Source organism: Centropristis striata, chromosome 2, assembly GCF_030273125.1.
Source record: "Centropristis striata isolate RG_2023a ecotype Rhode Island chromosome 2, C.striata_1.0, whole genome shotgun sequence".
In the NCBI taxonomy this organism is placed as follows: domain Eukaryota; kingdom Metazoa; phylum Chordata; class Actinopteri; order Perciformes; family Serranidae; genus Centropristis; species Centropristis striata.
Genome location: NC_081518.1, coordinates 19,307,889 through 19,333,260, shown reverse-complemented (window position 1 = coordinate 19,333,260; position 25,372 = coordinate 19,307,889). Strand labels below are relative to the sequence as shown.

At 43.3% G+C, this 25,372-nt stretch overlaps 1 long non-coding RNA gene and 1 pseudogene across 1 annotated transcript; one reads left to right on the top strand and one right to left on the bottom strand.

Annotated features, from left to right (window-relative positions):
- Nucleotides 1–8,963: 8,963 nt before the first annotated feature.
- Nucleotides 8,964–9,127, bottom strand: LOC131961022 (U2 spliceosomal RNA; annotated as a pseudogene).
- Nucleotides 9,128–17,181: 8,054 nt separating this feature from the next.
- Nucleotides 17,182–18,136, top strand: LOC131984311 (uncharacterized). Its single transcript, XR_009395563.1, has 3 exons — nt 17,182–17,303; nt 17,422–17,593; nt 18,012–18,136. It is a non-coding gene; the product is annotated as an uncharacterized LOC131984311 (long non-coding RNA).
- The last annotated feature ends 7,236 nt before the right edge of the window (nt 18,137–25,372 follow it).

Here is a 25,372-nt window from a genome sequence, read left to right as displayed (position 1 = left end):
TTTCACTGAAAAGCAGATTCGACCGACTTCTGTGAGCACAGGCTCCAGAGGTAACAGCTCAATTTCAGATACTATGACACTTTTGAACAACATACTTACACCCGAGGTTATTGCATCAAATACTATTGCATATTCTTTTGGAGGAATAGGAAATGTATATTTATTTAAAAATTCTGTGTAGGATAACAGTGTGCCGTTCGGACTAAAAAGCTGACTGACTAAATTTATGTTATGATTGAACCAGTTCTCTATAAAAAGTGATTTGTGTTTGTATAGTATGTCCCTGTTATTCCAAATGTAATATCTATGTGGGGTGAAGTTATGTTTATAAACCAAAGACCAGGAAAGAAGTATCTGTTTATGAAAGTTGGCTAGTTTTGTGGGGAGTTTTTCAATGTTGTAGGAGCAGAGCAGCAAAAATTTAAGGCCACCGATTTTGGAAAATATATAGTTGGGAATGAAGTTCCAGATTGATGTTGGGTTATTAATAAATTGCCTGATCCAGTTGATTCTAAATGTATTGTACAGGGTGGAAAAATGAAGAAAATTAAAACCTCCGTTTTCATAGGAGTTCATTAACGTTGATTTTTTTATATAATGAATTTTATTTTTCCACACAAAGTTATATAGAATTTTGTCAATAGCCACAGTGGTTTGTTTGTTGACATCCAGAGATATTGCTGTATACGTGAGTCGGGATAAGCCCTCTGCTTTAGATAACAGGATTCTGCCCTGAAGGGACAGATCTCTCTGGAGCCAGGAGTTGAATTTTTTTTGTGTTTTTTCTATGATGTGGTTAAAGTTCATGGAGCATCTGTTTCTTGTGTTTTTGTTGATGATGATTCCCAAATATGTGACAGATTCCTTTACAGGTATGTTGGAGATGGATGTACTATTGCAGTTTTTGAGTGGGAGAAGTTCACACTTACTGAGATTCAGGTGAAGGCCGGATGCTCTGGAAAAAACTGAAATTTGGTTAACAGCACTTGAAATTTGTGAGGCATTTTTTAGGAATAAGCAGGTGTCATCTGCCAGTTGGCTGATGACAATTTCCCTGTCTGCTATAGATATCCCTTTGATGGGGCTCTGCTTGATAAAGTCAGAGAGCAGTTGGGCACATAACAAAAATAAATATGGTGACACAGGGCAGCCCTGTCTAATTCCACGATTTAAATTAAAACGTGGAGAGGTACCTGTATGCAGTTTAATTGAGCAATTCGCTTTCATATATATAGTTTCAATTGCAGAACAAAAGTACTTACCAAAACCGAATTTCTGTAAAGCCTGGAACATAAATTTGTGTTCAATGGTATCGAACGCTTTGTGAAAATCCAAAAATAAAATAAAGCTGTCATCAGGGCAGTATTCAGCATAATCAATGAGGTCCAGAACAAGTCTTATGTTATTAGATATATGTCTGTCCTTCATAAAACCTGTTTGTGTTTCATCAATAATGTTGTCCAGAACTACTTTAAGTCTTTTGGCAAAGATTCCAGCTAAGATTTTATAATCATTATTTAGGAGACAGATTGGTCTCCAGTTATCAATGCAGAGTGGATCCTTATTGGGTTTAGGGATAAGTGTTAAAAGTCCTTGATTCAGAGTGGGAGGAAGAGTCTGCTTATGGATGCTTTCGGTGATTACACCATGGAGGAAGGGGGCAAGCTTATCGGAAAAGGTTATGTAAAATTCAGATGTCAAGCCATCAGTTCCAGGGGATTTATTTAACTTTAGATGCTGAATTGCCGATCTGACTTCTTCTAAGGTTACTTGCTTGTCACAGAGGACTCTTTGCTCAAGACTTATAGATTTTAAATGAGAAAGATGTCCAAGAAAATATTTTGTTGCATTCTCATCATATTGTGATTTATACAGGTTCCTATAAAACATTAAACAGTGGTTGGATATCTTTTGTGGATCATCTGTGACAGCTCCATCTATATTAAATTTTTTGAATGCAATTCGTTCTGCTGCGTGACTTTTCCAGTCTAAAAAAATATGCTGTGTTTTGCTCCCCTTCTTCCAGCCATTGCTTTCTGGATCTCACATAAGCACCTTCTGCTTTAACTCTGTATATTTCATCTAGCTTGAGCTGCTGCTCAAATAGTTCTTGTCTGTCATCCTCTGTTAAATCTTCAGGCATACATTGAGTGAGAGTGGCGATTTTGGTAATTACTTTTGTTTCTTCCTCTTTTCTTAGTTTAGCCAACACTGATCCATACTGTCTTAGGTATTTTGCTATTTCAAATTTCAGTAATTCCCATTTTACAACATTTTATTAGAAAGTGAATTTTTTCTGTAACAACTTTATGTTTTAAGACTGAGTTGTTGAGTTTCCAATATGAATTTCGATGCGTGCTGGCATTAGGTTTGAAGTTAATTTGAATATTTATAGTGTAAGAGTGAAAATGGGATATATATTAATAATACAGTGATAGAAACCTTATGTTCTTTCCTGGTGTTACAGTAAGGTTAAAATACTGTTATAATGTTATTGACCTGGGGGGCACTGTTCAGCCGGGCAGTAGTGGTCATGTGGAGAAGAGAGGGAGAAGAAGAGAGAGTTGTATGGAGAGGGACTGTGAATGTACTGTGCGCTGAAAAGAGGCAGACTAAAAGTTATGAAACAGACCCGGACTGTGTTGAACTGATTTCTTCCTTCATATCTACTCACGTCGCTTACACTGGTGGCAGCGGTGGGATAGTTTCTGCTGTGGAAAATCGTCATTTGGGATTCTGCTGAACTCTGTAGGTCTCCGACGCCAGATGCTAACGTTAGCCGCGCTAGCCGCTAGCTTATATTAGCTTTCAGTACAGTTAGTTAGCTCGCCATTTCCATCCACGTTTTTTTTGTTTTGTTAGCTGTAAAGAGTTTAGAAACCGAGTGTCGGTCTTCTATCTCCGCCGGAGAGCTAAAGAAAAATTAGAAAGGAAAGGAAGTAAAGTCATCATGTCAGATGAGGAACTCCCCGCTGGAGAGCAGCAGTCAGCCAGCACGAGCGGACACGGAGAGCCAGCGCCAGCTTTGCCGCAGTCCAGCAGCGCACATGGAGCGCTGCGGGGCATTCCTTTGCCGCCACCATTCCTCAACAATGGCCGTGAGTCTTTTCAACTATGGGCTCGCCGCTATGAAGTAACCCAAGAGGCACGTTACAAGAACAGTGGTGTAGATCTGCCTACAGTGTTAGCAGCTGAGTAACCAACCAGACTACCACCTGAGCTGTTCATTGTGTGGGATAATCTGCCCCACGAAACTCAGAGCTCATATGCTGAAACAAAGAAACACCTGCAAGCAGCTTTTGACCAAAAGGATATAATTGCATCGTTTCAAACATTCCCTAATGCCCGGCATAGATTGCCTAATGAAGCAATGGAAGTTTATGCAGCAGATGTATGCAGACTTGTTAAAGAAGCCTTCCCAGATTTTGAACACAATGCTACAGAATATATGAAAATGTCCCGTTTCATTGCTGGGCTGGATCAGGAGCTTCAAGTGAAATGTCATGAAAGAGGAGTGAAAACCTTCACTGAGGCTTTTGATGTGGCTTCCCAAGCTGAGCGAGCACGCCAAGCAGCCAGGTTGGTAATGCCCCTATCCCCAGCTAAGGTTGCTAGAGACATTGGTACCATACAATCAGTAAATTCTGTATATGAAAATGATCCTGAACTCAGGAAAGCAGTCCAGACCCTCACTGCTACTGTCAAAGACCTAAGTGATGATCTTGGTGCACTTAAACTGAGACTGAATGAGCCAAATAGGGTGTACCACCGTGACAGACCCATGCAGGTACGTCCTCCCAGATCTCCCTCACCTTATGGGAGAAGCCCAGATGGACCCAGTAATGCATGGAGGTCTGGCTATGGACATTCCCCAACCAGATACTCACATTCTCACCATTCTTCACCAGAGCGCCTTTTGCCTCGTGGGACCCATCATGGTCGAGACTATCCCCACAGAGAACCTGACAGGTACAGACAACCTTACAGGGATGAATCCTACTCAGATCGTGCCTGCAACCCTTATGAGGAAAGGAGAGGACGACACACCTCTCCCAACAGGCCTTACTATGACTCGCACCGCCGAAGCCCAAGTCCTCATCCCAAACATGTCTCATTCCAGCAGTATGAGGATAAAGGACAGCAGTACTCCACTAAGAGCGACTACAAAGATCACGGCAGATATCACCAGGGAAACGCACGCTAGCTGATGAGGCGGGGCGCTCGTCAGCTACTTCTTCACAAGCTCCAGGTGTCTGCCTCCCTCAAACTACAAACAACAGCAATTTTCCACTGACCGCTAGGGGTGGTACAACTTTAGCAACTGAAACTGATAACACAGGAACCGCTGCAAGTGCAGACTTCACCTCCTACATAAATGGAATTGTTGAGGGCAGTGACATGCACATCATGCTTGACTCAGGCGCTACCATTTCATTTATTAGTAAGGGGACCAAAATGTCAATTCCTTCTTTAGCTAAAAGACCCATCAAGAAGAAGTTTATCATGTCAGAAGCAGTGACTGGTGAAAGTTTGGATACCTTGGGCATGATAGACCTTACCTTTAAACTTGGGTCTCAGACATTGCAACATGAAGTTCAAGTCATTAGAAATGTCAGCCAAGGCTTCATATTAGGTTGTGACTTTCTCACTCCCCACGGTGTGATTTTAGACATGGGGAAAGGACTATGCTACATTGGTGATGAAGTTTTGTCCCTGCTTAGGAAAAGTGAGTTGGCACCCACATGTTGCACAGCCCAAATAACTGAAAACATCACAGTTCCCCCACACTGCGAGTTGATCTGCAAAGTTGCCCTGATATCACCCGTAGACAATGCAAGCATCCCAGGCAGCTACAGTGGCTATCTTGAGCCTGGTCAACTGGATATGGGGGGTATTGCAATTGCACGCACACTTTCCACTGCTGAAAATGGATGTACAGTTGCACGCATCATCAATCCTACACACAGCCCTGTGGTGCTTCCTCCAGGTATGCAACTAGGACAGTTTACCATAGTATCTGACACGGAGATCATTCACGATTCAGCCTCTGTTTGTAATGTGTCTACCAGCACATCCAGTCTGCCAACTGATAAAACACAGACAACTAAACTGCCATTTGATGTTAAGTGTGGAGATCTGACAACTTCAGAGAGGTCTGACCTACATGACTTGCTTGCATCTTATCAGGATGTATTTAGCAAACACAGCACAGACTTTGGTAATACAGACATTGTTAAACACAAGATCCACACTAACAATGCACCCCCTGTCAGGAAACGTGCATATCGCACTTCCCCAAAAATGCAGACAGTGATTCAATCACATGTGGACGAGATGTTGAAAAGGGGACTAGTGGAAGTCAGTCACAGCCCCTGGGCAGCACCTGTTGTGATGGTCAGAAAAAAAGATGGTGCATGGCGTTTTTGTGTAGATTACAGGGGGTTAAATGCTGTTACGGTTAAGGATGCACACCCTTTGCCCAGAACAGACGACACCTTGGATGCACTCAGAGGCTCAGCTGTGTTCAGCACGATGGATCTTTCTTCAGGATACTGGCAAGTGCAGCTTGAGGAGCAGGATAAAGTAAAGACAGCTTTCACCACCAGCAGAGGACTCTACCAGTTCCGTGTGATGCCCATGGGTCTGGTAAACGCACCTCCAACTTTCCAACATCTCATGCAGCTAGTGTTACAAGGTCTCTCATGGAAAACTTGTCTAGTTTACCTTGATGACATTATTGTATACAGCCCCAGCTTCTCTGTCCATCTCCAGCACTTGAGAGAAGTGTTTGACCGCCTTAGAGCTGCCAAACTGAAACTCAAACCTTCTTAATGCAGCTTTGCACAACAGGAAGTGTCATTCTTGGGCAACTAAGAAAGGGAAGACCGACCCGCCCACAAGTCCAAACCCAGCACTCAGCTTTCCCTCATTGTATTATGTAACAAAGGTTCATCGCAAATAAAGGAGGAAAAAAAAGAAAGAGTCTGCTTCCTCTGTGCAAACTGCGCCCAGTCTACGGACTAAGTGACATTGTTCATGTCATTCACAGTGATCCTTTTACCCTCAATAAGTGCATAGGAGCCTCTGAAGCCGGCTTTTTTCCCCTCTTTCCTCGCTTGTTCCACCAGCGGCCACAGCTTGTTCCTAGCATCTTTCGTATCTTGGGACAGATCCTCGAAGATTTTAATTTTTCTCTCCTTGAGCAGCTTAGAGGTTAGTGCATCTCTCCAGATCTTGTCTTGGTGTGTACGAGACAGGAACTGCACAATGATGCGGCGGCTGGAGAGATGGTCCGCAGAGCGCGGCCCAAGCCTGTGGACGATATCCACAGAGAAGTGCAGGTGTTGGGCGATGTCAGGGGAAACCATGCCGAGGATGTCGATGATGGTTTTCTTGAGGTCTTCTCCAGGCTGTTCGGGGATCCCCGCCACTCAGAGGTTCCATCTTCTTTGGTAAGCTTCCAGGTTAATCCATTTGTCGCGGAGCACCGCGTTTTCTTTCTCCAGTGTTTTGACTTGACTCTGCAGGGAATCCACATGAAGAGTCACATCTTCCATCTGTTTCCCCAGGAATTCCAGAGAGTCAGTAGCGCTTTTAATAGTTTGTGTATTGTCTTTAACAGTGGTCTCGAGAGACTGCATTCTTCTGAGGGATTCCTCCTGCATTTTTTCAATTCTCTCCATCACTGCCATTAAAGCAGCATTTGAAACAGCTTTTTTGTCGTGTCCTTCACTGGCCAATTTTTTTTATTTCTTTCCTGGCCGTCGATCTTCAATGTTTTTATCAGGTATTGTAGGTGGGTTTTCAGAGCTGAGTAATCCATCCAAAACTTCGAGTTGGTTTTCTAAAGCTTTGCGAGCATATGAATGCATGGTGATGGCAGGCTCTTTGTTCATTTCTGATCAGTAACCGGGAAGAAGAGTAGGCTAAGTGACAGAAGTAGGAGTAAACCACTGCTTTTCTTTTCTTGGAAGTTGCTTCAGTGACTTTTACTGTGTGTGAGTCCGTCAGAGACAAAGGAAAAAGTTTGGTCTGATTTCGCGGGGCAGCCGGTTACTTGTCAAAGGTGGGAAACTTCAAAAAGGACAAAGAGCTTTTAGTCTCTCTTTCATTTACTCACAGTTCAGGTAACTTTTCATCCTCAGGTAGTTTACCGTTTTTAGCGTGATTTAGTTTTGGTTCATGCCATAGAGCTTAGGTGCGATCACCTCACTGAAACGCCATCCCTCATCCACTCCTCGTCACGGAAAATCCCGAGTGCTTCCGATCTCCCTCCGCAAGTGAGGGACACCTTGAGACTTTCTTCTATGGGTGCGTCCCGTCCTTAGGGGTTGATCTTAGAGCTATACTGAGGAAAGAGACCTCATTTGGGGAATTGGAGGGGAAGACTCTGGACTCCTCCACAGTTGGACTGTCTGAGGAGTATCCAGCTCTTGCCGTCTTTTCTGAGACTCCAGGAGACTCAGAGGACAATTCCGATAAGGGCCTCTTAGCTTCTTGGGCGTTGGGGAGGGAGGCATCCTCGCTGTCATCCTGTGGCTGGTCTTTTTCCTTTTCTGAACAAGCTCCGCCTTCTGCCTGCATTGCCCCTTCTTCTCCGTTCTCTATTGGTGGGGCAAATGCAGGCCCCTCCCCTTCTCCCACCTCACCTGATTCCTGTTCACCAGTCACAGGTTTTGGCAGGACATTTGAATTCCCAAGCCCATCCTCAAACAGCTACTGAAATGGCTCCTCTTGTCTGCCATTTTGTTTTGTGGCTTTGTTGGCAAAAGACTTTGGGCAATCTCTGAAGAGGTGGTTTGTTTCTCCACAAAGACTGCACTTTATGCCATTGGTACATTCCTCAAAGGTATGACCAATTTCTCTGCATTTACCACACATTGCTTGCTGGCATGCTTCTGCCAGGTGCCCTTGCTCACCACACTTGCGGCAGAGCTTGGGCTGTCCCTGGTAGTGGATGTAGCCCCTGTTGTTACCCAAGACTATCATGGATGGCAGATGTTTCAAGCCCTGGAAGCCCTGGGGGTCCTGCCATTGTTGGATGGGGACCCTCCAGGCACAAGTCCAAATGCCATCTTCATCTCTCACCTTGGTAGCCTGGCCTTTCACAGTGCAAAATCTACCCAGCCAATGACAAATGTCGTCCGCATTCAGTGTTTCATTGAACATCTTGACAATGACAGTTTTAAGTGTATTGTCAGTCAGCTTCTCTACATTGAAAGCGGAGAACTGGGGTTTCTCAGTCTCAAACCGGTTGCAAAATTCTCAAAATGTCATGGCCGTGCGAAAGCTTACATCAAAACCTTTGGTCATTGGGAGTGTCACAATACAGTTGATGTCATCAGGTCGAAACTTCAATATTTTTTGTATAAACCTCCTGGAAAAGTCAAGTCTTGACATTGGACCCAGGGGTTTTCCATCTTTCTCTTTAAATGTAAAACGGACACTGCGGTGCCTCCGCATGCCGGCATGGTTGGCCGACATGGTGGAGGCACCATACACTACGGGGGAAAAGAAAACTAAAAAACACTTAAAAATTTGCCTAAAACCAACAAATTAAAAAGTGGACTAAAAGGGCCAGATAAAAATGGCTAAAAGACAATAAATAAATAAATAAAAGCTCAGGGAGACTTTCCTATTTAGCAGCTGAGAGATGTTGAAACCAGCGATTGCAGGGAAGAAGTCCTCTAAGCCAAAGGTTCCTGTATGCAAAAAAGAAAAAAGGCCGAGAAGCGATCCATCATCCATCATCGCCTGGGACAGGCCTGCTCATTGTCCCCATATGCAAATCCAACACGGAGCGTCACGTTGCCAAACTATTACATTTGCCCTGGCATAGCCCAGGGGCAGAAAGAAGGTTGGGCAATACTCAGGCTAATAGCATCAGCCACACAGGAAGGCAGAGTTCCGCACCTGAGAGAGCAGGCAGAGAAACGAACGTGCTTTACATTTCACATAGAGAGGAGGGGTGCACCGTTCCCGGAAGTACTGCAATACTAGGTCGATGCGTGGAGTGGACGGAGCAAGCCCCTATTCCATCTCCCAGTTCCAAAAATGAATTGTGCTGTATGTGTGAATAGAATTGATACTCCTGTAGTTGTCTTTTTTCTTTCTTACATACAGCAATCCGTTGGCTCAGAGGACTTCTTCCCTGCAATCGCTGGTTCAACATCTCTCAGCTGCCAAATAGGAAAGTCTCCCTGAGCTTTTATTTATTTATTGTCTTTTAGCCATTTATATCTGGCCCTGTTAGTCCACTTTTTAATTTGTTGGTTTTAGGCAAATTTTTAAGTGTTTTCTAGTTTTCTTTTTCCCCGTAGTGTGTGGGGCCTCCACCATGTCGGCCAACCATGCCGGCATGCGGAGGCACCACATCATCCGCCATTAACAAGTATACTCATATTGTAAGTCCACATCATCGCCTGGGACAGGCCTGCTCATTTTTCTTTCGAACAATTTTATTGACACTTATTCCAGAAACATTTTACAGTAGTTTCACATCAATAACACACGTCAAATTCAGTTTTTAAATACAATCAATAAACTTAAATACAACAATTCTGCTAAATCGGTAAAACCATATTAAAACGTTAAAACAAATTAAAAGGTCATCCAGAAGATAAGTTGTAATAAGTTACATAAAATATACAATATAGTCCATGTTTCAGCTTGTTTAAGTGTCCATGTTAAAAGCCTTTAAAAGGAGTCCATTTGTTAAAAGGTTTGACAATGTCTACTGTTGTACAGGAGCGCAGTGTGTCCTTGCAAGGATACACTCATTCCGCTACCCCAAACCTTTTTCTTTCCGGGATGCCGTGTGGCTGCTCAGAGGAGGTCCTCACCCTTTTGCTCCTTCCCACCTGCCTCACTTGGAGAGTCAGGCCGTCGCTGCTGAGACCTTTTCCTGTGTGGGTCCTGCTCCTTCGTCCGAATGGGTGCAGAGGCGATTCTTCTTTGTGGCTGTGTCCTAGGCCTGCACAGGAAAAGAGAGTAATTTTTCCAAAATTAACATTATTTTCCTCTGAAAGAGTCATTTTTATCCATTTTGGATTGTAATTATTTCCGGTGGCCACTAGAATGGGAGCAAAAAAATAGAGGAAAACTTTTTGGAGTAATATTAAGAACACACCCACTAATGTTTGTTAAGTTTCTTTTCTGCCGCCATTTTCTAACCGCGCAGTGGAAGATTGAGGTGAACGGCAGCGGTGGACAGCGGTGAGCCAGGTAAGTCTGCAAAGTACTAAATATCGATTTTATTAGGATAAAATGTCAGCAGAATTTTTTGTTGGCTTACTTGAAAAGTAAAACCTGTGAGTTACAGGGCAGCTGGCGAGTTTGTGGGTTTTACGCACTGCACAATTGCTGAGGTCATTGCTAACGCTAGCTTTTGCTTAGTCAATGTCATTACACTCCGTATGAACACCGACCATTTTACCTGCTATTCGGTTAGCAAGCTTCGGTTTGTTTTTTTATGGACCAGTGTTGGTTGTGGACCATTTTCTCCTGCTGTTCGGTTAGCAAGCACGTGTGTTTTACTCTAATTTGAATGGTGTACATTGACGGTTTTCGCCCTGCTGTTCGATTAGCAAGCACGTGTGTTTTACTTCTATTTTTATCTGTAGTTTGGTTAGCAAGTATATACTAATACTGACATTCAGGGGCCAGTGTGTTAAATTAGCATCATACAAACCTTATAGACATGTCTTGTACTTAACTTGTTGCTGCTATATGGAGTTTGCCATTATTTATATTTATATTATAGACAACATAGCGTAAAATACAAATGGAATAAGCCAAGGTGGACAATGGGTTATAAATGTTAACCCTCTGATGACTGATTCGGCGGAAACGGTTTCACTATCTAAAGTTTTATGTATCTGTGAATATCTCCAAAACGGTTTATGATAGAGAGATGCCGTGTTTTGCACTGTTTTCCTGAGACTCCGCTGAAGACGGAGATGTGCGGTTTGTGTCTGTCCTACACTTGTTGTTCTATGCCACCGCGGAAAAGACCAATCGAAAAATAAATGTTCAGCTGACTGAAAGTGCAGTCGATGAATGGACAAACGTTACTAGACAGACTAGTTTCTTTGTCAACCAATCAGTGGAGGGTATCTATGACGTATTCTAGCCAATCAAAGGACTCTGGGGTCTTGTGGGGGAGGGACAACAGAGAGAGAGAGAGACAGCCAGCGTATACAGCATAGAACAGAGTGCAGGCGGCAGGGAGCACACAGAGCAGAGTGACAGAGGGCCCAAAGTGACTGCAAAGTGACAGAATAACTTCAGAAATACTATTTTTATTGAATGACGGTTCCCCTCAACTTTCTGGAAGGTCTTTGCTTTGCTAAGTGGCATGCCTGAGGAAAATGAGGCAAAAACACATGGGACCTTTTTGAAAGGGCATTATTTTGTTGTTCTTCACATATTTGGTTGAAAAACTGCATATGTATGTCAGGCAAAGGGATTGAAAAATAATGAGTAGCAGATGACAGAAATCTACTTTTTCATGTTTTTGAAATTCTTTAGTGTATTGTAGATTTTTCACTCATACTTCCTTTATGAGCACATTACATGAATGCCTATGATAGCCTAGTGTTGAGTACACCAGTTGTACCTTGCCGAGTTGTTTGATGGAGTAGAGAGAGCAGACGAGGAGACGGAGGAAGAATCAACAAATTCTCTTTTATTGTTTTCTTTTAGCGCAGTTCATGAAGTGCGGAGCTCAGTTCAGTACATCAACCCGTAGTACAAGAAAAGGCTGCTCGATGTCTAGTGATGTCTGTTAATATAGCGTGCTCCGCTGTGTCTCCTCCTATTCTGTTAGGGTGTTGTCTCTGTCCATGTGTGTGTGTGTTCATCTCCATATAAGGCATTAACTAACAACTTTTCTTTGTCTCCTCTGCTTCTCTTGATACAATTTAATCCTCCCAGGCGGGGGGCTACCTATCTGGTGTGGGTAGTTTCCCCCGAGAGGTCATCGAGAGATCATTTCCTATAACACGTGTAGATGTGAAACAATGTGTTTGTGTGCATGTGCTTGCAACATGTGAGATGTGTCATGTGCTTATTACAAAATCATTTCTTAATACTTCTTTTATTCACTCAAGCGTATGTTACCTTTAATGCTGTTTGGTTAATGCTGCCTCTTTAATGCTTCTGATTATTTTCTTATAGTAGCTTATTTACAATCCCACACTAGGTTCCCCTGAATCTATAGGTACGAAACACATGGTGTTCCACATACATTAAGTGTTGTTTATAAGCCCAAATGTTAAAGAAGTAAAAACGAGCTGAAAATGGCTTAGTCCCTATAGGGTTAATTAATGACTTTGTAAATAATTGTGCAAATGCTAATAAAAAATAACCTTTTCATGTCATGTAGGATGCAGGCTGTGCATGGTAAGTACAGAGAACGACAGAAGTACCTCTGTTTTGAAGGCCAAGTGACCTACACATCGTTTTTGGAATGTGGTGAGTGGAAAACCTAATGAGTTTCACACAGTCTGTCAAGCCGGGCTCGAAGCAGGACTCAGACGCAGAGATATATCAGAGTATGCCAAAAGCACTTTATTTTGGTACTTGGTCAGCAAGAGGAACTCCCCGAACAGAGGAAACAAAAAGGCTATGAACATTAACAGTCTAAAGGACCTAACAATAATAACCCCTACAAAGAGGGAAAAACACAAAACTCCTGACTATCCTGAAACTCAGGGCAAACTATCCTATGGGGTAATGAACAAATAACTAGACAAGGGAAAGGGGGAAAAAGGGACAAACAAAAATACTAATAAACAAAAGGCGCTCCAAAAGGGAGGAAAAACCTAAACAGGGAAAAAGACTAAACTAAAAACCACTCCGTAAAATGGAGGAACGATCTAAGGGCAAAAACTAAATAACACAAAATCACTCTTAAGGAGGAAAAACAAAAGGCAATCTAAACAACTAACAAACTAAGGGAGCAGCTAAGCTGTGAAAATTTACAAAAGAAAATCACTCTTACGAGGAGAACACACTTGAAAACGAAGCGAGGCAGATGACTGTGGCGATGACAAGAACTGTGGAAATGCTGGCGAGACGAAAAACAACACACTGGCACAGGACAAGGGAGACACAGACTATTTAACACATGAGGGAAGGAGCACCAGGTGAACACAATTGGTAATTAGGGGAGACACTCAGGCAGGTGACACACACAGGGAGGGGCAGGTGATCTGAAACGAGAGGAGAGTTACTTTTCAAAATAAAAGCAGTGACGAGACCAAAACATAAAAAACCCAAGACCTCACCACGGTGTGACACAGTCTAACACACTAAACATACTGAATCCATCAATTTGGGGGAATGGTGCAGATATTAATTAACTATTACTAAAGACAAGATATACCTTTTAACTGTTGAGGTTTATATTGCTAAATTTATTAAATTTCCCTCATTCTGGAGTTTATTTTAAATTAAGGTTTAAGTGCAGTTTTTATGTTCACAGCTGCCAAGAAGTTCAGCATCCCAACCTTGGACTTAAGAGTCTTTGATGACACAAATACTGAGGTTGATGAGGAGGTCTTTGATTTCCTCATGAAAAAACAAAACCTGGGTGTGCTCGAGATTTGTCTTGCACAAGGTCCAAATCCAGATGGCAAGTTTCTTGGAGTGTCATTAATTTTTCTTTTTAAAAAGATTTTCTGGGGGGCTTTTTGCTTTTTAATGGACAGGGTAGTGTAGAGTGGATAGTGAAGGGGAGAGAGAGACTGGGGGAATGACACGCAGTACAGAGTCTTGGTTAGCCTAGCATGTTCTGTGTAAGACAAGCAGATAAATCTGCTGAATTGTTAGTTCATTATATTTCAAATAATCTTTGTTTGAATGGTATTTTTTGGTAGTTACTGCAATACTCTTAAGCCTGATTTCCACCGGGCGCGTTACTGCAGCGTCACGTCAGCGTCGCGTACGCCATTGCAAATAGGGAACACTATAATCAATGAGAGCATTTCCACTGGGCGCGCTGCATAACGTTACAGCAGCGTCACGTCAGCGTCTCTACGCGAGCATTAGGTAGGACTTCTATTTCTCCGCGAGACGCTGCCAAATCGCGTGAATCTCAACAGAGCAGATCGCACCAGACAGGAAGTCCGACTCTTTCAAAATAAAACACAATACGCAGTTCATGCAGCCTAAAACTACTTCACATCAACATTATGTTATGACCGGGGCACCAGATCAGCAATCAATCAATCAAAGGGTCTCAGAGGATCAGAGACACGGATGACAAAAGACTGATTGTTGAAGTGGAAAATCATACAATCATTTATGACATAACATATTGTTTTTATAAGGATAGATGGTCAGATCAACATATCTTTCACGTCAGAGAAGCAAAGTAAGTTGGTTGTTGTTGTTGTTTACTTTATACACACAGTTTATCCATAGACTGTATAAAAAGAGTTTAGAGTTTATCACAGGATCGTGCGGTCTCCCGTATGGTCAGGATTATCGCGTGAGATATATGTGCCACTGAAGAAAAAAGATGCTTTCTCCCTCACACCACTCCTGTCATGTCTCAAAGACATCAAGGCCTGGATGGCCTTGAACTTTTTAAATTTTAATGAGAAGAAGACAGAAGTGATAGTGTTTGGCCCCAGTGGCTCTTGTGTGACCCCTCCTTTTGACTTGGGCCCTCTGGCAGATTTTAGAAGACCAACTGTGTCAAATTTAGGTTTTAAGATGGACAGTGATTTTAAATTAGATCGTCAGATTAGCGCTGCTGTGAGGTCAAGCTTTTTTCATATCAGGCAGCTGGCTAAGGTGAAGCCTTTCCTTACGCACAAGCACTTTGAAACAGTAATCCATGCCTTCGTTACATCTCGGCTGGATTACTGTAACTCACTGTACCTTGGAGTCAGCCAGTCCTCCCTCGCACGGCTCCAGTTAGTACAAAACGCGGCTGCTCGCCTCTTAACTGGAGTTCGTAAGAGGGAGCACATAACTCCCATCCTAGCCCATCCCAGCCTGTGCATTTTAGAGTCCATTTTAAGATTCTTTTATTTGTTTTTAAATCTTTAAATGGTCTCGCCCCACTGTACCTCTCTGAGCTCCTCCACCCCTACGCTCCTGCTCGGTGCCTCAGGTCAGCTGATCTGCTGCTCCTGGAGGTACCGAGGTCTAAACGGAAGCTCAGAGGGGACAGATCTTTTTCTGTTGCAGCCCCCAAACTATGGAATGAGCTGCCTTTGCACATCAGACAAGCCTCCTCACTGTCCATTTTTAAAAGTCATCTTAAAACCTATTTTTATTCCTTGGCTTTTAACCACGCATGAGACTCTGCTCTTGTTTTTAGTGTTTTATGGTTTGCTTTTATTTATTGTTTAATTAAATTGTCTTTTAAAAAGCAATGAATCTATTTATTTTAGTGTTTATTTCCTGTTTTATTTATTTTATTGTCTCTTGTTCTGTTTGTTTATGTACAGCACTTTGTTGCGGCTGTTGTTGTTTTAAAGTGCTTTACAAATAAAGTTGAGTTGAGTTGAGTGATCTCGTTATCTCGCGTGTATACGACCGGCTCGCTAAGCTGACGTGGCGCTGCTGTAACGCGCCCGGTGTGAATTGACGCCGGGCAGAAGACGCAGCAAAACTGCGGTGGAGACGTGCTGCTGCTGTAATGCGTCCGGTGGAAATCCCCAGTCAGCAGTTGTATGGTGTTAGTGTTAATCACACCAGCTGAATGTGGTTGGTTTGACAGACTGCCTGAGTTCCCCTGCAAACAGCTCCTTTACCAGCTCCTCTGGGGATATTGAAGGGGACTCTGATGACACCATAATATTGCAGCACAGTCCTGCCACAAGACAGAGAGCTGAAAACACCTCTCTTGCCCAAGTAAGCAATGCTGATTGCGGTACACACTTTCAGAAAGTTTACATTTAAACAATTAATTGATTTCTTGTTTGGTCAATAAAATGTTGAAAAATGTAAATTAGAGTTTCCCAAACCACAAGATGACATCCTCAAACCCCGCAAAAAAAACCCTACTCAAACCGATTCAATTATCAAAATAGTTGGCGATTAATTTAATCAATTATTGTTCGATTAATTGTTGCAGCTCTACATAGAAGCCTTGCGTGCTTCTAAGTGTTTACATTGATCTGATTTGTAGTGTAATATTTTTTTATCTCACCTAGATGATTGAAGATGTTCTAAAGAACAAACCTGACGGAGAGAGGATCATCAATGAGTATGCTTCGACAAAAAGCCTAACAGATAGCAGACGGCGTGACATGATCAAGATATTGGTTGCGCACATGACAAGTGAACATGGGTATGCTGAAATATTATTTCACAACTAATGTTTTGTATGCACCACCCATGCCTAGTTTGATGAAGGTGTCATTTACACTCCAATACTTTCAACAGTGCTCATAGTTTGTGTGTATCTGTGTAGGACAAGTCCTTCAAGGCGTGTTAAAGAGGACTACGCAAAGGGGATCATCAACTTGTTCCCATACCTGGCTGATCCAAGGAGCAAGTTTGGTTATGTAAGTACAGAAAACAATTAGTCCTACCTATTTACTCTTCACTTCTAAACTCAAGACAGTTTTTGGGCATGGTGTACATTGAGATTATTATTTTTAACTTCTTGGCTATGGTTTGAGGAAAACTAAAGATGTTAACATTTATGCACGTCCACCATCTCTGCCATTTTTCCTTAACTCTGATAGTTTAAAATCCTTTCGAGTTTAGCACTCCAGTCTTGAGCAAGTTCAGCTCAGCTCCTGCAGTTTTAAGATTAAGTGTGAAGATATTTTATCCTGCAAATTCAAACTTCAAAATAACAATTCATTTCACTTTGAATAACACCTTTTTTAGGAGCATTTTTACAATGCAGAAGATGGGAGTGGGTATCTGGCTTGGAGACTGAAGTTTGTCCAAAAGGAAGATTCTGAAGGACAAAAGAAGGCCATGAGACTGTCAAGAACAAAAATGGGTATGTCTTATTGTTATCTGTAACCAAACTGCATACATAAGAATCATGGCAGAGCGTTGTTTATTAAATCCTAGGACAGTCATATCCATATGCACTGTTACAGGGGGCCCATCGGCCGAAAGAGACTTGAGGGAGGACAATCGCCTAATGACAGACAGCTTGTGTTCCGAGGCCATTGCACTGATGAAGCATACAGCTGATGAAGGAATTGTTATGACGAAGATGAAGATGAAGAACCTTCAACTATCGCCAAAAGATCATTCATGATCCAGTGAAGTCCTCTGATGTCTTTCTGACCTTCCCAAGATTCCTGGACATATAAGGATTAGTATGTTCAACTTACTTCATTGTAACTTGTGAAAGTTGACTTACATGTTAGAAAAAAGTGACTATTAAAATTGTATGAGCTAAGGAGATTTAACAACATGACTTCATCTACTCTGCAGATTGAGCAAGATTTTACTTTGATGTTTGATGATGCCATCTCTGCAAAGTTCCTGGAGAAGTGGCCCACCATCTACAGGCAAAAAGTCCTCGAACAAAGCCGTGGTCTCACACAGTCAGATGATCTCCAGTACCTCGTCCAGAATGCTGAATCCACCACAGAAGTGGAAAGTGGTGAGGCAAAATAAATGGATTATATTGTTGTTCTGTTTTGGTTGTGATAACATTTAATGTTTTAGGAAAGAGCACTTGATGTAGTTACTACTTGCTGTACCAGAAAGAGTCAGCAGGTGGCAATGTTCTAATGCTTCCATTTATACAAAATACTTACATTTTTGGACCAAATGATTAATCCAGTCCAATCAGTTGGTCCAGTAATGTAAGATAGGAAATAAAGGAGCTGGCTTAAGTTCAGGAAGTAGTGGAACTGCGCATAAAGCCCATTTATTGTATTTTGTATAAATAGGAGCATTAGAAGTGCAACACTGCCATCTGCAGACTCTTTTTGGTACAGCAAGTAGTGTTTTGATGTCTGTATTAAAGTAATCCTGGAAGTGTGTTAAGTGTTTTTTTTATTTTATTGTTCTTTCAGTATGGGACAGTGACATGTCGTCCATTTTGATCCTTGTACACCTGCTGCCACCGTCACCTCATGGCCGCAAGAGACCAGGAGAGCTCTCCGCCAGACAAGCCAGTGAGCATCTCATAAAGTTCATCAAGGTAAGGCTGCCTTACAGGAAACATCACTAGCTATATCACACCACGTCATATCTTTTTGTAGTTTTTTTACTGAAGGAACAATCATAATTTGCATATGTCAACATTTCTCTCTCTTCCTATAGCTAACACTTCCTAACATTTTCTTCTTTAGTTCTAAACTTTGACCTTTTCTCACTTCATTTCAAGTTGACACACCACTAATGCCACCTTGTGGTCTTAATGTGCAACATTACAAATGAAAGCTTGTGTCATACATTAACTTTTATTTTTAACCACTTCGATATTATGAACCATTAACTACTATAATGAATACAGGATACAAAAGTCATTCCAAACTTTAATTTTATTGCAGCTAGCTAGTAGTAGCAGCTAGTACTTTTGTCCCTAATCCTAACCCAAGCCTAATCATGTCATGTTTATCTGTTTTTTTTTAGATGTTTTCTCAAACTATTTACAGATGCTTCATTTTAATAGCAGCCTAATGAAACTCTTTGTGTCACAGACAGGGACCAGCATCCAGGGGCATCTCGATGGAATCACAGACAGCCTTCAACCATACCTGCTTGCAGTGGGAACTCAGAGGAGTGTGATTCACAAGTACTTCATTGTCATTGACAAACATGCAATACCTTGTAAGGCATCGGGCTCTCTTGCCTGTTTTGATGAGCTTTTCAAAGCTCACTTTGTCTTTGGCACTTCGTACAACCACGATCTGGTCAATGTGTACAACTTCCTTCAGACAACCATTTATGAAATTGATATCAATAAATCCAAGGTGAATCCTAGAGTTGCAGAGTTGAGGGCTCGGATGCTGCGTTGAGTAGATTTTCTTTTTTCTGTGAGGGCTCCGTTACAGAATTAAGGTAATCTAAAATGTTGTGTTTTATTTGTAAGAGCTCTCAGACAAATGCTAATTCCCTGACAAAGCACATGAACCTTGTTCTGATCCTGGTGAAGGCCCATCTACAGCTGAAGATTCAGTAGGAAGTGTTTGTTATGATTTGCCGTCTATAATTGCTCCTCCTTCTGATTCAGAAGGAATCAGAAGATTCCTCCTGCTACAGAAATCTCTTGTGCACAGTTGTGCTGCAGCAATAGCTGAACTGAAAGTGGCCGGTGTAGGTGAATCAACTATCAACTCTTTGGTCATTTCCATGGAAGAGATAGTTAATGATATTCATATTCTTTACAAGAACCTGTCAAAAGTGACTTTGAGTGCAAAATCAGTCAGTGTTTTGAAAAAATGGAAAATCCTTTTAATGCATTAAATTCTGAAAGTAAAAGAAAACAGTATTTTGCAGAGAAATGGGGGCGAGTAGAGTAAAAAGTTATATAGCAAGTAAAATTCTATTCTATTCATAATAGAGTTAAACTCTATTTAGAGTAAAATTCAATTCTATTCATAATAAAGTTAAACTCTATTTAGAGTAAAATTCAATTCATAATAAATTCTATTTAGAGTAAAATTCTGTTCCATTTATAATAACATTTGATTTCTGTTTTGAGTAAAATTCACTTCTGTAAAGAGTAAAATTCAGTTCTATACAGAGTAAAACTAGGGTAGAGCTGTTTTTATTTTATGCTAAACGGAGTGAATTATCATCATGTAAAATGCTTGCACTAAATAGAGTACATTTAACTCTGAAAGTTTAACTCTGCCATGAGAGTAAATTTTACTCCATTTAGACTGGGACCAAATGTTGTCTTTTTTAGAGTAAAATTTTATTCAATTTGAGTAAAATTTACTTGCCAATTTTACTGTGTGCCGCCTGCAGCTCTGGCTGCATGGGCCATTGCTGCTGCCATCCGGATCACAGCCATGGGGGGGATCTGCTTGCGCCTTCTTACCAGCAAGTCTCTGGAGGTCCATATGGCTTCTTTTATGGCAGCTAGGGTGAGCCAATGATTTGCGAAGTTGCCCGTTCGGCTTCTTTGGCCCACCCCATACAGCACCAGCTGTGCTGTAAGGACCTCCCTTGCTGGTAAGTACGGGAATTGTAAGGAGCCGGCCATTGCCCACAGGTCTACAGCAGCGCTGCACTCCCAAGCAGATGTCTCACCGACTCAGGCTCTCCACAGCTTTTCTGGACCGGTATGGCGGGTTGGTGACGGCAGCCCGCTATGTCAAAGACACAGTGGGGTTCTGGACTGGGAAACGCCAGTCCCAGGTTCTCTTCCATTCGAATCCTGAAGGGCCTGGTGGCCTTAGCCACCCCCCAGCCTTTTTCAGCCTTGGAGCGGATCAGGGGTTACCTGCATTACTCAAGGCAGCCGGCATTCTGTAGGAGGTGCTGTCAGCCTGGACACACAGAGGCAGGATGTGCAGGGGACAGCTGCTTCTCCTGTGGGCAGACTGGCCACGACGCGCAGAACTGCACATCACCAAAGACGTGCCATGGCTGTGGGAGTCAGGACCACCTCTTCGGCAGATGCCCTAACCGGAGGAGGACATTTGCTGAGGTTGCCCGGGCCACCAGCGCGACATCCGGAGCCCAGGGTCATGTACCGGAGCCAGGAGACTCTAGAGCTGGTCAAGAAAGGGAGGAGCAGGCAGGGTCAGGCCCCCTTTTCAGAGGGGTCAGGGATGGGTTTTGACCTTCCACCTGCCCTTCTCATGATCGCGTCCCCTTTAGGGGAGGACGCCTATGAGGGTGCTGGCAGACCATCAACATCACCAAATGGGGTGCCTTTTTCCTGGGCGGATGAGATGGAGAGTGAGGATTTCTATGGGTAGGTAGGGGGTTTTTGTTTTAGTTCTGATCCGATTTTTCATGCAATGCCATGGATTCTTTCAAGGTACTTTCTTTAAATGCCAGGGGGATGGAGGAGACACCATTGGGGTTTTTCTTTCAAACCTAATGGAAAGGCATGGGTTAAGGGACAGGGCAAGTCGGGGTTAGACTGCAGGTGGTTGGCCCTACATGGCGGAACTCAGAGGGGGAATCCAGAAGCGGTTGGATTATTTGTTTTGTTCAGGGTCTTTGGGTTTGGTGGCAGGTAGACTGCTGCATGTTTTTTTTTCCGACCATGATGGGCTGTTGCTGGAGGTGAGGGGTGCCTGCCAGTCTTTGGTCCTGGATACTGGCGTCTCAACATCAGCGTCCTCAAGGAGGACGCTTACAAGAAGCAGTTTAGGCTCCTTTTTGACAGCTTGCTGGGCCTAAGACCCTTGTGTTCAGGTGTGATAGAGTGGTGGGAGGTGGTGAAGGGCAGAATAAAGGTGTTTAGTGTAGGATGTTGTAAAAGGAGTGCAAGGTTGGAGAGGAAGGAGGTCTTCCGTCTCCAGCGCCTCCTCGAGCTTGAGTACGCCAGGGGCAACTTTGGTGTCACTATAAACCAGCGAGCTTGTGATGTCCTTAAAGCACGGCTGCAGGAGGTTCACGAAAGTAGGGCCCGAGCTTACCTGGCGAGAACACGCAACATTTTGTTGGAGACTAGGGAGACCTGTTCTGCCGCATTTTTCAGCTCTGTAAGGGTTGACAGGGTGAGACAGATTGTTGCTGGCATTAGTGACACCCAGAGGAGAGTCGTTGCCTATAGGCTTGAGATGGTGCGGGTCGCCACAGACTTCTACCTCACTTGTTTTGAGGAAGCAGAGGTAGATGTTGGGGCAGGGGAGGGTTTCCTCAATTTGCTGACACATCGGGTGCCGTCAGGCATAGCCGAAGCTTTGGAGGCCCCGCTCACCCTTCAGGAGCTTGAGGGGGCTCTCCGTAGAATGGGGAGACGGAAGGTGCCTGGTCCAGACAGGATACCCCTGGAGTTTAATTTGCAGTTTTGGGAGGTACTCGGCCCGGTGGTTTTGGAGGTGCTGTCCACAATCCTCAACACGGGTCTGATGGGAGAGTCGTTGGCCACAGGAGTCATCTCCCTTTTATTTAAGAAGGGTGACTGTGTGGATTTGGTCAACTGGCGGCCGCTGACTATGCTATGTGTTGATTATAAGCTCCTGGCAAAGGTTCTAATGGACCGTCTAGGCACGGCACTCCCGCACGTGGTACATGTGGACCAGACGTGTGGGGTGGCAGGGCGTTCTGTGAGGTGGAATCTCCAGCTTGTCCGGGATACCATTGTCTGGGTGGAAGACAGGCACCTGCCACTCATGGTGGTCGGTCTAGACCAGACAATGGCCTTTGACAGGGTCCACTGGGGTTTTATGTTTAGGGTTTTAGAGAGGTTAGGTTTTGGCCGGAGGTTTGTGAGTTGGGTGTGGATATTATACTCAGGTGTGGGGAGTAGGGTTTTAGATAACGGGCACATAGGGGAAGCTTTCAGGGTACACTCAGGGGTGAGGCAGGGGTTTTCACTTGCACCACTCCTGTATGTCCTCTACATGGAGCCCCTTGTGGCAGCCATTCGGGCTGACCCAGGTGTGGGTGGTTTTCCGGTACCGGGTAGTGGGGGCCAACGGGTAAAGCTCTCCCAATATGCGGATGACACAACACTGCTGCTGGACAGTGATGCATGCCTGAGACGGGCTTTGGACATTTTCCAGGATTTCGGTCGGGGTTCTGGTGCCAAGTTAAATCGCACCAAGTCCTCGGTGAAGTTTTTTGGGAGGTGGAAAGGCAGGGCGGACCCACCAGGATGGCTGTCACTCTGTACGGGGCCACTGAAGTTGTTAGGGATTAGTTTTGAAGCTGCTCACAGTGCCTCAGCCAACTGGACTAAGCGCCTAACGGTGGTCCAGAGGAAGCTGGCACTCTGAAAGAGCAGGTGCCTGACCCTTATAGGGAAGGTTCTTGTCCTGAAGGTGGATGTGTTGCCATCCCTTGTGTATTTGGCGTATATTTATCCAATGCCTGCGAGCATGAGGAGGTGTCTAACACGCCTGGTGTTTGCCTTTATGGAGGGGGGGGGTATGAGTATGTGGGGAGGGCCCGCATGCTGGCCGGGATTGAAGCGGGTGGCAGAGATGTGCCACACCTCCCACTGAAGTTGGACTGCATTTTTGTGTCCTTTTTGTGTAGGGAGTTAGCTGTTCCAGTGGAACATCCCTCGGGTTTCTTCCTACGTCTCTTCTTTGCCAATCAGGCTAGAAGCATAATGCCCTGGAGCAATCTGGCACCACGTGCAGAGCAGCAGCCATCGCACTACCATCATGCTATTAGGTGGCTACGGGCCCATCCGGAGGCCAGGGTTGTTGCCCCTCCGGGAATCGGAACCATGGCTGCTGTGTGGCGTGCAATCCAGCCACAAGGGCTTGACAATGGCTTGAAGGATTTAAATTAGCTGTGCATTCATAAGTGCCTGCCGGTACAGGAGATGATGCACTGGCATGGTCTAGCAAGGACCTCTGCATGCCCGAGAGTAACCTGCTCAGGGGCGGAGTCCGTAAGACAAGTGATGTGGGACTGCCCCTTTGCTGTCAAGGTGTGGGGTAGGGCAGGAACGTGGCTAGAGCAAATACACCCACTTTTCAATCTGACATGTGTGAGGGTGGAAAGAGGTGTGGGCATAGGGAGAAAACATTTCACCATATGGCTTTTAGTAAGCTTGGTAAAGAGGGGTTTGTGGATGGCCAGACAAGATCTGGTGAACAGGAATAGGGACTGCAGTGTGGAGGGGGTGATAAGGAGGGTAGAAGTGGATGTGAGGGGAAGAATCGAGAGGGACATCAGAAAGTGGGGGAAGCACGCTGCTTTGGAGCGGTGGAAAGGGGGGTTTGGATGGGTCAGATGAAAATGTATATATGCTTTATTTATTTATTGATTTAATTATTTTTCATGCATTGCAAGCTGCCTTCAGGCACCACCCTATATAGAAGCACAGAGGATATCTTTATTTGACATGTATGACATTTGCTTGTATTGACCTTTTTTTTTTAACTGTGACACAGTGTTTGTTTTTTTCCCCTTGTATGGTAATCCTATATATTTGGATGTATTTCTGTTGGAATGTTGACAAGCTGTGGTTTTGAGTCCTGATCTGTGCACAGTTTTTATAATAAAAAAAAATCTGTTCTTATCAGTTTAATATCTGATATGTCCCCTGCCCGGGGACCATATGTGACCTGCTCCATCAAAATGAGTCACATTGACCCCGAAACACATTTTGAGATTTTGATATGTCTGTAAAGAGGAGACATATTTAAATATAATAATACTTTAAAAATATTAATATAAAGAATATTTATAAAATATTAAATAGTGAGCCATGTGCACACATGTACTTACAGTTACTTTCAAGTGCATATCCATCCAATTAAAAATGTATATACAGACAATGGCCCTTTTAATATAATACAGAATATATTTTATATTATTTCATATTTATTTATTATTATTTCATAATTAAACTGTCACATGCATCAAGGAAGCAGGCAGTCCTCTGGTGTTGCTGCTTCTCACACTGCATCCTCTGACAGAGTCATATGGAGCTTCACGAGATGGACCAAATGTTTTCATCTACAAAATAAGATAGCATTAATAAAAAATGCAGTCATCATCACAAACCTTTTGGGCTGGCTAAATCATATTGAATCATTGTTTAATGAGGCCTGATCATTTCTGTATTTTTGCTTCAATATGATCAGTGCATTCACTGATAGACAGACTGCAGCACAGGATTTAATACAGCCCCATATTCAGAAACATAACATATTCACCATACAGTTTATGATTCACCATATCAGATCTTTTAAACAATACTTTTACTATACATTAACCATACTTTAGGCTGTTTATTTTGTTGTAGCCTAAAGATCTCCTCAGCTTTGTGTCTCACAGCAAACCTGTCTCCTACAAATTATGTTTGTATATTACTGTTTAATACTTAGCCTCAGTTGTGTGATGATAAGGTAATCACTGCCTGGATTATGTTCAGAAACAACAATTTTTGAGTGAATGAAACACTGATTTTCCTCATTATGTTAATAAAGGTAATTTATAGGAGACGGTAGACACCTGAGACACACACCTGACACACCCACACCTGGGTTAACGTTACACAGTGTAGTGTAGTTATCAAGCATTATTAGCTGCTTTCTTAGCCTGCTCTAGTGATTTTATTAGCCCTTACTAACAGAGAAAAAGAGGATCGTGTAGATAAAGTATAAGCACTTACCATCAGTCATCTCTTTAACTAGGCGATGTGCTGAATAGGAGTGCAATTGACCCTGCACGCCATAGGCTTAGAGTTCACGTAGGCGAAATTAATTATTCTGATGTCACTGACCCACATGGTAATTTGCATATGCCTTCCCCCAGGTGTTTTGGACCAGGAAGTCCAAGG